Genomic DNA, 13,453 nt, shown 5'->3' with positions numbered 1-13,453 from the left:
AGTCTTAAGAAGCTATTGAAAATTCATGCAGTGATGTTGAACTGACGTATACTGACTTGTGAGAGCTGATTTTAGATTTCCAGGAGGTCAATGTATTTTTTTACAAGTCAACATATTTTTGGTAGTCTGAAATTGGCTATGGTGGTAGTATTTACACCTCAGGGATAGGCAATAGCCACAATCACATTCCCAATCTCACCTCCCCCCGGCCCAGCTGTCAAAAGCCAGTTGTTAAGCATTTACCACCATTGCCACTCGATAAGGATGGACAGGCCATGGACTTACTTGAAATTTAGAAATATCATTGTAACTGCAATGTAGACTGTGTTGGAAAGAGTAAATAAAGGCAGAGAGAAGTTGGTTAGGAGTCTGATAGAGGAAACCAAGCAAATGATAGACATACATATAGACTTCAGTAGAAGGAAAAGTATTTACAGTAATATTAGTGTTATCATCTTTCATTATTAAGTTCTACTTTTCCTCTCCTATTATTATATAAATAAATAATTTATTTCTTTTTGTTTTCAAAAGGTATCTACTAACATATTTGATTAAAACATGTTGACAGCCTGTAGTGGACATGAGATTGCTGCCTGGCTTCCATTCCATCCTCAGACTGATGGCAACCTTGAGATTTTGGTTGCATTAACCCCACCCTGTGCCCTAGGGAGACCCCATAGTAGCTCTACATCCATCAGCATAGTTCCATTCATGATTGTGTTAGCCCATGGGGTTACCCTGGGCCAGGGTTCATGCAGTTGTGGAGCAATCCTTATTGGTGGTTTTTTTTTACAAATATGAAACATGACCTTCCCTTTGACCACACATGTAAACTGAGGTACAACTAGAAGTAGAAGCATCAGTGTCCATGACAAAAGTCAACCTAAGTATTAAGCTGAAGGCAACATAAGAGAATTTCTGAAAATGGAAATCAAACTCTAATCTAGCACCTGAAATTTAACCTATATCTGCAACTGGAATTCTCATGAACACATACATTTAGTTTTTATTACTAAAACATTATTTATTGCTAATATCTTCTCCCAGGCTGATTTTGTTTTTATTTTGGTTTGTTTTGGTTAACTTTATTATGCATCCACCCCATCCTGTTGCTATGGTCCTATTTATTTACATTTCATGATGATTTATGCCCTTTGCATTTTGTGCAAGAAATCTCTCCTTACCCCAAGGTCTTAGAGATATTATTATACTTTTTCTTACTGAAGTTTTAAAGGGTTTTTTATATGATGGGCTCTAATACATTCTCACTTTACTTTTTCTTTTGAACATGAAATTCTTTTTCTCTTTTTTGGAAAGCTAATAATTTCAGTAATTTTTATTCACTATCTCATTATTTACCCATTCAAGCTCACATACATGTGTGCATCTATTTAAAGCTTCCTATTCCAGAGACATTTTAGTTTAGAAAATACCACATTGTTTTAGATGCATGATATAACCATTTGGGGTGGTATGGAATGTAACAATATTAATTCTTCCAACCAATGAAAATGAAATTATCTTTCCATTTACTTGTGTCTCCAATTTCTTTCATTAATACCTCACAGTTCTCAATTGTTCTCTTTAATTGTAAAATTTTTCCTTCCAAGAGCTTGCTCATCTTCTGTTATATTAACATCTACCAGTGAAGGTAATTTTCTTTCTTTTTTAAAGATCAATGTCTATCATTAGTCTCTTCTCATCTGTGACAATTTCTCTGACTCGTTGTTTGTCATGGTTTGGGCAATTCTGGAAAGCATTGCTCAGGTATTCTGTAGAGTATCCTCTCAGTCTGGGTCTGTCTGATATTATCCGGTGACTGGCCTGGATTTACGTGTTTGGGGGAGGCTTCCACCCAGCTGAACTGCCCTTCTCATCACCTCGTATCAGGACGCCCAGTCCATCATGACATGAACGTGACATCTTTGGTGAAATTTACCGCGATTGCTTGGTTAAGGTGGTATCTGTGAAGGGGCTCAGAACACATCTCCCCAGAATGTGCCTGTTTGGCATGGGGTGTATTTGGAGTTGAAGTAATCAATACCCTGCAGGCTCAATAGGAACTTTTCCCCTTAACACATGGAAGAGTCTAAACTGGGGGTCTTTCCCACAGTGTTATTACTAGAGATAAATTTTGTCCGAGTGACCCAAATATACAGCAGGTCTAACATCTAGTCAGCAAACATCTGCTCTTCTAATTGCCCTCCTCCCTTGGAGCCCAAGGAGCCCATCCCCTTCCTTAGCTCAGGACGGCATATAGACCTCATTTTACATTTCTGTCTTTGAACCTCTCATGTATGTGGGTCCTATATGTATAAAGTTAAATTTTATTTTCTCCTGTTATTCTGTTTCATGTCAGTTTAAGCTAAGACCAGCTGGAAGAACCTTTGAAGGGTAGAAACATTTCTCCTCCCCAACACCTGCCACGTGTCTCAACTGAAAGTTATCTAGTTCTTCTTTTCTTTTATTCATTAGAAAATTAATAAATCCAGTCTGCATTCAGAGGGAGGAGAAATGCGCTCACTCCAGTTTCTGGAGAGTGGAACATCAAAACAAATGCAGACATTTGTTAAAACCATCACAGTAATAAATAGTTTAGAACAGATATTTTGAGGGTATGCAAATATCCTTTCTCTCCTCAAATCTTCTCCCTCTGATTTCAGCGTTCACATGTAGATTTAGCCTGCATCAACACTACTGTGATATTCAAAAAGTGATTTTCAATTTCCCTCACTTATTTATTTTTTTGAGTTCTTCTGTAACAATTTCTCCTTTGTCTATCACTTATTTATATCAGTATGGATTTATTAACCTTAAAAATAAAGGTCAGATAACATACCTGCAAAAATGCGTTTACTTGGGAATAGCAGAGAATCGCTATCTGAGACAAAGAAGCTACTGCAGAACCATAGGTAAGTCTGGAGAACAACAGAGATAAACAATCTCTTGTAGAAGAAAGGTCCAGTTGGGAGGAGGGTTTCTGTGAACCTGGGAGTCCTGTGTCATAGCTTCTAATTGACTGAGGTATGACAATGTCTTATTGGCTGGGCTTGCTGGGGCCTAAGATGGGATGCTTCTTTTCTTCTGCTGGGAAGTATGGTATCTAGAACAGTGTGCCCACCATGTCTTCAGGTGGAGTCTGAGGTTTAGGAGTGGTGGGCCTGAGAGCTCCCCCTGCTAGCCTCCTGATGCCATGTCAGTGAGTTTTCCTTTTCAGTAATTTTCAGATTCATGGATATTTTACCTTTCTCTTCGGGTTATGACCGATATTTGTTTTATTGCTCAAATTCTTCCTGCTTCAGTCATTGGGAGCTGAGTGGGCTCTTGTCTAGTTTTGTGTGTGTGTTTATTTTTTAATATTTTAAAGTATCATTAGTATACAATCTTAGGTTGGTTTCAAATGTACATCACAGTGGTTCAGTAGTTCCCGTGATCAGCTTATATTGTGACTGTGAATTATTGTGCCACTTTATCCTCCTTCCCTTACCCACCACATCCGCCCCAACCCCTCCCCCTTGGTAACCACTACTCATGTCTCTGAGTCTATGAAACTACTGCTGTTTTGTTCCTTCTGTTTTGCTTTGTTTTTGTATTCCACAAATAAGTGAAATTATATATGTTTGTCTTTTCCCACCTGGCTCGTTTCAATGAGCATAATACCCTCTAGACTATCCATGCGGTTGCAAATGGGAGCATTTCTTCTCTATTCCATCGTGTACATGTACCACATCTTTATCCATTCATCTATTGACAGACATTTAGGTTGCTTCCCTATCTTGGCTATTGAAAACAGTGTGGCAATAAACATAGGGGTGCATATATCTTTTTAAAACAAAGAGGACTTTGTTCTCTTCGGATAAATTCATTGGAGTGGAATTACTGGGTCAAATGGTATTTCTAAATTTAGGTTTTTGAGGAGCCTCCATACTGCTTTCCACAGTAGTTGCACCAATTTACATTCCCACCAACAGTATAGGAGGGTTACTATTTCTCTGCATCCTCTCCAGCATTTGTTGTTTCTTATCTTTTGGATAGTGGCCATTCTAACTGGTGTGAGGTGATATCCCACTATGGTTTTAATTTGTATTTCCCTAATGGTAAGTGATGTGGAGCATCTTTTCATGTGCCTGCTGGCCATTTGTATTTCTTCTTTGGAAAAGTGTCTGTTCAGGTCCTTTACCCATTTTTTAATTGGGTTATTTGTTCTTTCGGGTGTTGAGGCATATGAGTTCTTTATATGTTTTGGATGCTAACCCCTTGTCATATGAATCATTTATGAATATATTCTCCCATAGAATGATTTTTGTTCTGCTGATGTCCTTTGCTGTGCAGAAACTCTTTAATTTGATGTAGTTGCACTTGTTCATTTTTAATTTTGTTTCCCTTGCCTAAGGAGATGTCCAGGAATTGCTCATGCTTATTATACTTAAGAGATTTTTGCTTATGTTCTCTTCTAAGAGTTTTATGGTTTAAAGACTTACATTCAGGTTGTTGATCCATTTCAAGTTTACTTTTGTATATAAGGTTAGACAGTAATCCAGTTTCATTCTCTTACATGTAGCTGTCCAGTTTTGCCAACAGCAGTTGTTGAAAAGGCTGTCTTTTCCCCATTGTATATTCATGGCTTCTGTATCATATATTCGTTGACCATACATGCATGGGTTTATATCTGGGCTCTCTATACTGTTCCATTGATCTGTGGTTCTGTTCTTGTGCCAGTACCAAGCTATTTTGATTACTGTAGCTTTTTAGTAGAGCTTGAAAGCAGGGAATGTAATCCCCCCAGCTTTGTTTTTCTTTCTCAGGATTGTTTTGGCTATTCAGAGTCTTTGTGGATCCATATGAATTTTAGAACTATTTGTTCTGTTCATTGAAGAATGCTGTTGGTATTTTGATAAGCATTGCATTGAATTTGTAAATTGCTTTGAGTTGGATGACCATTTTGACAATATTGATTCTTCCTACCCATAAGTGCACAATAGATTTCCATTTAACTTTAATTCTTTAATTTCTCTCAGCATTTTATAGTTTTCAGAGTAAAGGTCTTTCATCTCCTTGATTAGGTTTATTCCTAGGTATTTTAATTTTTTTGATGAAATTTTAAGTGGAGTTGTTTTCTGGATTTTTCTTTTTGTTAGTTCGTCATTAGTATATAGGAATGCAAAAGATTTCTGTGTATTAATTTTGTATCCTGCAACTCTGCTGAACTCAGTTATTAGTTCTAGTAGTTTTTGGTGGAGTCTTTAGTGTTTTTTATGTACAACATCATGTCATCTGCAAATAGAGGCAGTTTAACTTCTTCCTTACCAATCTGAATGCCTTTTATTTCTTTGTGTTGTCCTATTGCTTGGCTAGGATCTCCAGTACTATGTGGAATAAAAGCGGGGAGAGTGGGCATCCTTGTGATGTTCACACTCTAGAGGAAAAGCTTTCAGCTTTTCACTATTAAGTATGCTGTTGGCTGTGGGCTTGTCATATATGGCCTTTATTATGTTGAGTTATGTACCCTGTATACCCTCTTTTTTGAGAATTTTTATTTTAAATAGATGTTGAATTTTGTCAAATGATTTTTCAGCATTTATTGAGATGATCATTTGGTTTATATCCTTCTTTTTGCTCATGTGACCTATGCTATTGATTGATTTACAAATATTGTACCATCCTTGCATCCCTGGAATAAATCCCACTTTGTCATGATGGATGACCTTTTTGATATGTTGTTCTATTTGGTTTGCTAATATTTTGTTGAGGATTTTTGCATCTATGTTCAATAGGGATATTGGTCTGTAGTTTTCATTTTTTTTTTTTTGTGGTGTCTTTGTCTGGTTTTGGTATTAGAAGATGGTGGTCTCATAGAATGAGTTTGGAAGTATTCCCTCCTCTTCTAGTTTTTGGAATACTTCAGGAAGGATGGATATTAGTTCTTATTTAAATGCTTGGTAAAATTCAGCTGTGAAGACATCTGTACCTGGAGTTTTGTTTTGGAGGAGTTTTATTTTTTATTACCAATTTGGTTTCATTGCTGGTAATTGGTCTGTTTGGATTTTCTGCTTCTTTCTGGGTCAGTCTTAGAAGGTTTTATTTTTCTAGGAAGTCGTCCATTTCTTCTAGGTTATCCAATTTATTGGCATATAATTTTTCATAGATTTTTCTAATGATTCTTTGTATTTCTGTGGTGTCCATAGTGATTATTCCTTCTTCATTTCTCATTCTATTTGTGTGTGTATGTTTTCTTTGCTTCTTTTAAGTCTGGCTAGGGGTTTACCTATTTTGTTTTTTTTCCTCAAAGAATTCATTTGTGGTTTTGTTGATTTTTTTGTTTTATTCTTCTCTATTTGATTTATTTCTGCTCTGATCTTTATTATGTCCCTCCTTCTACTAACTTTGGGCTTCGTTTGTTCTTCTTTTTCTAGTTTATTTAATTGTGATTTGAGTATGTATATTTGGGACTGTTCCTGTTTCTTGAGGTAAGCCTGTATTGCTATGTAATTTCCTCTAAGAACTGTCTTTGCTGCCTCCCACAGATTTTGGGCTGTTGTGTCTTTGTTTTCATTTGTCACCATGTATTGCTTAATTTCTGTTTTAATTTGTTCATTGATCCATTGATATTTTTTAAAAGCATGTTGTTTAGCCTCTGCATGTTTGTGGGGTTTTTTTTTCTGTGTGTGTAATTTAGTTCTAGTTTCATACCATAGAAGCTGCTTGATACAATTTCAATATCTTAAAATTTATGGAGGCTCTTCTTGTGCCTAGTATGTGATCTATTGTGGAGAACATTCCATATACACTTGAGAAAAATGTGTATACTGCTGCTTTTTGGTGGCGTGTTCTGTATATACCTGTTAAGTCCATTTTATCTAATGTATTGTTCAGTGCCTCTGTTTTCTTGTTTATTTACTGTCTGGTTGATCTGTCTATTGATGTGAGTGGTGTGTTAAAGTCTACTAAAAATAATGTGTTGCAATCTGTTTCACCTTTTAATTCTGTTAGCATTTGTTTTACATATTTAGGTGCTTCTGTGTTGGGTGCATAGATATTTGTAATGGTTATATCCTCTTGTTGGACTGACTGCTTTATTATCATGTAATGCCCTTCTTTGTCTCTTGTTACTTTCTTTGTTTTGAAATCAATTTTGTCTGATATAAGTACTGCTAATCCTGCTTTTTTCTCCCTATTATTTGCATGGGATATCTTTGTCCATCCCTTCACTTTTAGTATGTGTATGTTGTTGGGTCTGAGATGAGTCTCTTGTAGGCCGCATATAGATGGGTCTTGTCTTTCTTATCTGTTCTGCCACTCTATGTATTTTTATTGGTGTATTCAGTCCATTTACATTTAAAGTGATTCAATTGGTTTCTGGCTGTGTTTTATAGCTCATCTCTGTTCCTTTCTTCCTATCCTTTATACCTCTCTTGGTATTTATGGTTTTCTTTAGTGTTGTAATTGAATTTCTCTTTATTTATTTATTTGTATGTTTGTTTATTGTAGGCTTTAGTTTTGTGGTTACCAAACGTTCAAGGATAGCTTCCTTACTATATAATAGTCTAATTTATATTTCTGATTTCTCTATTTCAAACACAATCTAAAGGTATTTTTTCCTTCTTCCTCTTATTCCTCCACAGTTTTCATATTAGAGGTCATAATCTGCACTTTTTGTGCATCCCTTGACTGATTTTGTGTATAGTTGATTTGCTTCATTTGTTTTGTTTTAATTTCATACTTGCTTGGTAATTAATTGGTCTACTACCTTTACTGTGGGTTTGTTTTCACCGGTGAAAACTATTTAGCCTTTGGGTCATTTTGATCTACAGTGGTCCCTTTAACAAATTGTGTAAGGCTGTCTTAGTGGTGGTGAATTCCTTCAAATTTTGTTTATCTGGAAATTGTTTAATATCTGCTTCAAATTTAAATGATAATCTTTCCACATAGAGGATTCCTGGTTGGAGTTCTTTCTGTTTCAGTAGATTAAATATATCATGCTGCTAACTTCTGGCCTGTAGAGTTTCTGCTGAGAAGTCTGTTGATAGCCTAATGGGATTTCCTTTATAAGTAATCTTTTTCTTTCTCTGGCTGCTTTCAACACTATCTCCTTGTCCTTGATCTTTGCCATTTTAATTATTTTATGTCTTGTTGTTGTCTTCTTGGGGCTCCTTTTGTTAGGGAATCTCTGTGCTTCCATGACCTGCATATCTATTTCCTTCCCCAGATTGGGGAAGTTTTCAACAGTTATTTCCTTAAAGAGATTTTCTATTCCTTTGCCTTGCTTTTCTTCTGGTACCTGTATTTTGCCAATATTGTTTTTATTTTATTTTTTGGATTGGCCACATAGCATTCTTATCGTTCTTTTATTCCTAGAGATCTTTTTCTCTTATTCAGCTTCAACATTTTCCTGTTCTCTAATTTCCATGTCATTGACTGTCTCTTCCATCTGCACAAATTTACTCTTAAATCCCCCCATAGTACAGTTCATTTCAGACACTGTTTTCTTCAGCTCTGAGTGGCTCTTTTTCAGGTCTTCTACCTCTTTGTTGAAGTCCTTCCTGAGATCTTGAATATGTTTCTGTAAATCTGTGAGCATGTTTATGACTTTTATTTTGAAATCTTTATCAAGAAGATTGGTGATCTCCATTTCATTTAGCCTTCTTTCTGGGGTTCTATCCTACGGCTTTGTTTGGTTCATATTCCTCTGCCCTCTCATTTTGTCAGGATTTCTCTGCTTCTTCCTTTGTATTAGATGGATCTGCTTTGCTTCCTGGCCTATAGAGTAATAGGTTTATGAAGAAGGCTTCCTATGGTGCCCAGAAGCTCAAGATTCTTTACTCTCTAATGCATGATTCTATTTTGCAGGGTGTCCCAGCTGTTGGCATGCAGTGGGAGGGGTGTCTTAGCAATGTGAATTTTGGCCATGATTATTCATTATGATATTTCAACCTCAAAACTAATCACCAACCTTGAAAACGTTTTCACTTGTAATTAGGTGATATTGGAGGCAATTAGAAGAAATTTTTATGAATCTTCTCTTGAAAGCAGTTTCTCATAATCATTCTCACTCTAAAGAACTGAAGAGTCTTCATATTTTTATACATTTATTGGAACGCATGTAAATATTTTGCTTGCTAAGATCTCTGTGTGGATTCTGTTACTTAATCTTTGCAAGTGCTCTTCGCTAAGGAGGGTGCTGTGATCTTATTTACAAATGAGGTGACTGAAGTCTTAGGATTTACGCACCTTCCTTTCAGAGGTCTTCCCTCTACAGTCTGAATTTACAAATAGTTGGAAGTATATTTTCCCCCCACTTCCTCCTATTTCGTCTCCTTCCTCTTCAGTACTCCACGTGGGATGGCTCTGGCTAAGGGAGGCCCGGAGGGCCACAATGTTACCATCGTCCTTTTATCAATCTTCTCCTGGCTTCAGTTTAGTCTCTGCCATCAGCCCCTTGGCGCCTCTGCTCCAGGCTCAGGCGGCAGCCCTGGGCCCAGAGCCCCTGCACATGACCTCTTGCTGGCTGCTGTATATTCCCGCCACAGAGCTCACACTCTCCCCTCCCTGAGCATCCTTGTGCCCTACTATCTGGCCGTCTTTCTCTTCCTAAGACCAAATTCCCCCATGGGCTACAGTTCCCAGAAGTGCGACCTCACCTCTTGTGCTGGAAAACAGCCCTCCTTCCCCCAGATGCCCCACCTGCATTGGGGACTGGGCTCTGCACCGTCACGTGCTCCATCTCCTCACTACTTGGCTCTTGGCTCTGATCTCTCCATCCCCTGTGTCAGGACACATATTTATTAGGATGATTATACAATTTTCCTTGTAAACTGGGACACTTGTCCAGGGAAGGAGGTGTTGTCACAGTCGCAGGGGTAACAGGCACGACTGTGACCCCCTCCTGGATCCTGAGTTGCACACAGCCTGGCCGGTTCCCGTGTGACACTGGGAAAGCTGGCTCCCACCTCTATGCCGCAGGTCTGTCCTCTGTGAAACTGGGTGAGTAGGTGTGCCTAGGCCCTGGGTCTGGTGGGGATGATGAGTGAATGTGAGTGAAGCGTTTAGAACAGTGACCGGCACACAGTCATCACTCAGTGCACATCAACTCTATCTGTGATGTCGGTAAACTACTCACCTGGCTGAGCCTGTGAGAGTGAGTGTGACACTGCACGCGGCCACCTGCCTCCTCCAGATGCGACTCTTCCTACTGTGCAAATACTGTCCACCTCCATCCCACAACCCTTTCCACCCATCTGCCCATATTTTCTGCCTGTATGTCTTGTTCCAACAATCTGTTAAGTGGTATCTCAGAGGCAGCTGCCTTTCCCGCCTAATGCCAGCTTCCTAATCAGCACTCAGCCTTCTGGAAGCCCGGGGAGATCTGAGCGCTAAGAGGCACGTGTGGTTATCACTCTCCAGCCGCCAGGAAAGCATTTTTGCTGACTCATCTAACGTGGATCATGGGGCAAAGATACTGTGAGGCTCAGTGAAAAGATCCTGCCATTTCCCGAGGACACTCATTGTCAGCTGGTTTTTCTACTTGCAACAAGGGGACTTGAGAGGAAAGACGTCTTCAAGGCCTGAAGCCTCCAAGGTAAACCCTGTATATTCCCTCTGCACAGAAAGCCCCCTTTATTGTCTGTTAGAGGTGCCGCCCTGTGGGCCACTGAAGTCTGTATATTGCTCTGCCTGGTTGCTGTGCAGGCATATGGAACATTAGCTATGACGATGGCTTCTCCTTAGAATTTGATTATTATTCTGATGCAATGGTAAAAACGCTAGACTTAATTATATAGTTATTTCTTTGGATAATGTAGACATGGACACACACACTCCTTACATATATTAAATCCAAGTGACTGTCCCCAGATTTGGCTGTCAGCTCTGGCAATGAGGGATTGTATGGACATCCCTGGGACATGGGATTGGGGGAACGAGCTCTGCATGAGCTCAGAGGGACAGAAAGGATATTCTGGAGCAAGATTACCAGGTTCTGATCTCTACTCCTCAAATTGCTGGCTGTGTGGCCTTGCCAGGGTACTTAACTCCTCTGATGCTCTGCATCCTCATTTGCAAAATGGAAAGGACCGTAGCAGCAGTACCTACCTATATGGGTGCTGTGAAGGCTATAGTGGTTGACTTGGGTAATACACTGGAACAATGCCTGACACACACTTAAACCTAGGTAGGTGAACGTAACTGGTGGGTTCTTAGGAAATCTACATGTGTACCATTTTAAAAAAAGCGAAGTTCACTAAATTATAGAATACATTGTATTTTACCAGAAAGGTCAAAATTCTCCCTAATGGCTATGGTTTTTTGAAAAAGCGAAATAATGTAGTTAGAATAGATTTCTTCCTGCCATAACTGCTCTGGTGTTTCTAATATGTGAAGGTCCAACCTCTGCAAAAACATTTACCATTGTGATTCGTAAGGCATGGCTACATCAGGCTGGACTGAAAGTTCATTTATTTATTAAGCATGTATTCACTGAGTGCCTCCATATGACAGACACTGAGCCAGGAGCTGGTGTTACAAGGATGAGAGACAGTGAGGCACAGATAAGCATCCAGTCAGTTGAGGCTCAGACTGGTAAGTGGTGCAAGAGGGGAAGTGAATGGAGACCTGCAGCAGCTAAGGGGGCTTCATTCAGACTGGCCAGAAGTGAACAAGCCTCCTTCATGGAAGTGCGACATGTGCACGGAGATCCCATCTGGAAGAAAAGCAGAACTCATCTGGGTGGAGCTTGAGGGGAAATGAGTGTCAGGAGAGAATAGTACTCGGAAGGGCTCAAGACTTTTGAGAGCTTGACCCTTAGGAGGATTCAGAAAAATAAAATGAGGATAGACTGAGCCCTAAGACAGGGAGTGGTGAGGAATGAAGCTGGGGAAGCAGGCAAGTAAATATTGAAATTGAAGGAGCAATGTTCCTACATATTAATGAATTATATGTTTTATCTAAAATATAGACATAGTTATCAATGGATGAATCTTAAGCTTGGCTTTACAAGGTAATGCTCAACGTGAATAAAGAGGAATTTAAAGGAAACCCTTCTACTTTGTCCATTCTTAATAGTATGCATCTCAAGCAGAATTTCATTAGGGTTGTATGACAACAGAGTTTGTTATAAACTTTTATGATCTTCTCTGATTCTTAGATTTTGTGGACAGTATTGAGCATGGGGGGTGGGGGAGTCGAGAGGCCAGCAGGGGGAGCTCTCAGACCCTTCCACTGTCAGTTGCAGCCCCAAAGGGAAGGGCGGCACCTTGCAGGACAATATTCCTTCACCTACTGCTTTCCTACCAGCAGGAGGAGGAACAGTCTCCTCCTCCAGAGCACTGGCGCAGCCAATGAGAGACTCTCAGCTCAGCCAGTGGGCATCCACCACGCTTGGAACTCTCATTTTCCCCAACAGACTTTTCATTTATAAGAGCCCATTCCAATTCTGACAACTCCTCTACAGAGGAGCATTCCTGTCCTTTGATCTCTGGACTTGCCGGTGGTTTTGCCACAGCTTGCTTCTCCAGATTTGCAATTCTTGGCTGTTTCTGAATGAACCCATCTTTGCTGGTAAAATAACTGACAGTTTTATTTTTAAGGTTAATGGTAGGAAATTTTCATGCAGGGAAAAAAACAGGTGCCAATGTGATAAAGTGAATTTAGAATATGTTCTGACCTTCAGCTTCTTAGTGCTTTACTGATTAAGTGTGATACAAACATCTTGTGTTAGAGAACTAGATTGATTGATTTTATCCTCAAAATCCATGGATTTATTTTGAGAAAAAGAGTGAAGTTATTTAAAAAATGGATCTGTGATATAATTTCTAACAAAAGGTAAGAATTAAGATACTATTTTAAACTTAAAGTCAATAGTTTTGGAAGAATTCATCAGTATTTAATGGGTTTATGATAAATTTAATATTGTCCATAAAATCAGTTATAAAAGCATAAAAGTACTTGTAATCATTTTGTCTTGGACGTCCCTATGTACCAGGAATTTATAATGTTTAAGAGTGAATATGTGTATTTTTTAGTGATAAATAGTTTTTAATTGTAATGATTGAGGTGGTTGTTTGGTGACCCTTGTATATAATACTTAGGCCCCTTTTGACAGGAGACAGAATAAAGCTAAAAGTCAACACTTACCAACTGTTTTTCAGGTTAGGGGCTTCATACCTTATCAAACTTGCCCCTGCAATGTTCATATGAAATTAAAATTATTTTACAGATGTGAAAACTGAGATTCTCATTTTCCACAGACTAGATCATACATATAGGAAGTGGCCAAAATTGTATTTGACTGTGGCTCTGCCACAGTGCTTAAACTCTTTGGACTGCGCTCTACTGCTCCCCAGACAGACATTCCCATACAGTACTTTGTAGTATAATGGTTACAAAATGTTGGTCCTTAAAGCAGAATGTCTCTAAATGAATCTAAACTCTCTAAGGAGCTGTGTAAGTTTGGGTAAGT

At 38.8% G+C, this 13,453-nt stretch overlaps 1 protein-coding gene across 2 annotated transcripts in view; it reads left to right on the top strand.

The window, feature by feature from the left end:
- LOC108407330 (membrane-spanning 4-domains subfamily A member 3-like) overlaps window positions 1–13,453 on the top strand; it is a 37,350-nt gene that overhangs the window by 12,892 nt on the left and 11,005 nt on the right. For both annotated transcript variants that reach the window (XM_073228322.1, XM_073228321.1), the window contains exon 2: window positions 10,402–10,576. The gene's annotated coding sequence lies outside the window, so the exon portion shown is untranslated. The remainder of the gene's footprint in view (window positions 1–10,401; window positions 10,577–13,453) is intronic.

The sequence above is a fragment of the Manis javanica genome, unplaced genomic scaffold (assembly GCF_040802235.1).
Source record: "Manis javanica isolate MJ-LG unplaced genomic scaffold, MJ_LKY HiC_scaffold_25, whole genome shotgun sequence".
Lineage (NCBI taxonomy): Eukaryota > Metazoa > Chordata > Mammalia > Pholidota > Manidae > Manis > Manis javanica.
Note: the sequence above shows the minus strand (reverse complement) of the source record. Positions and strands in the feature narration are given on the sequence as shown.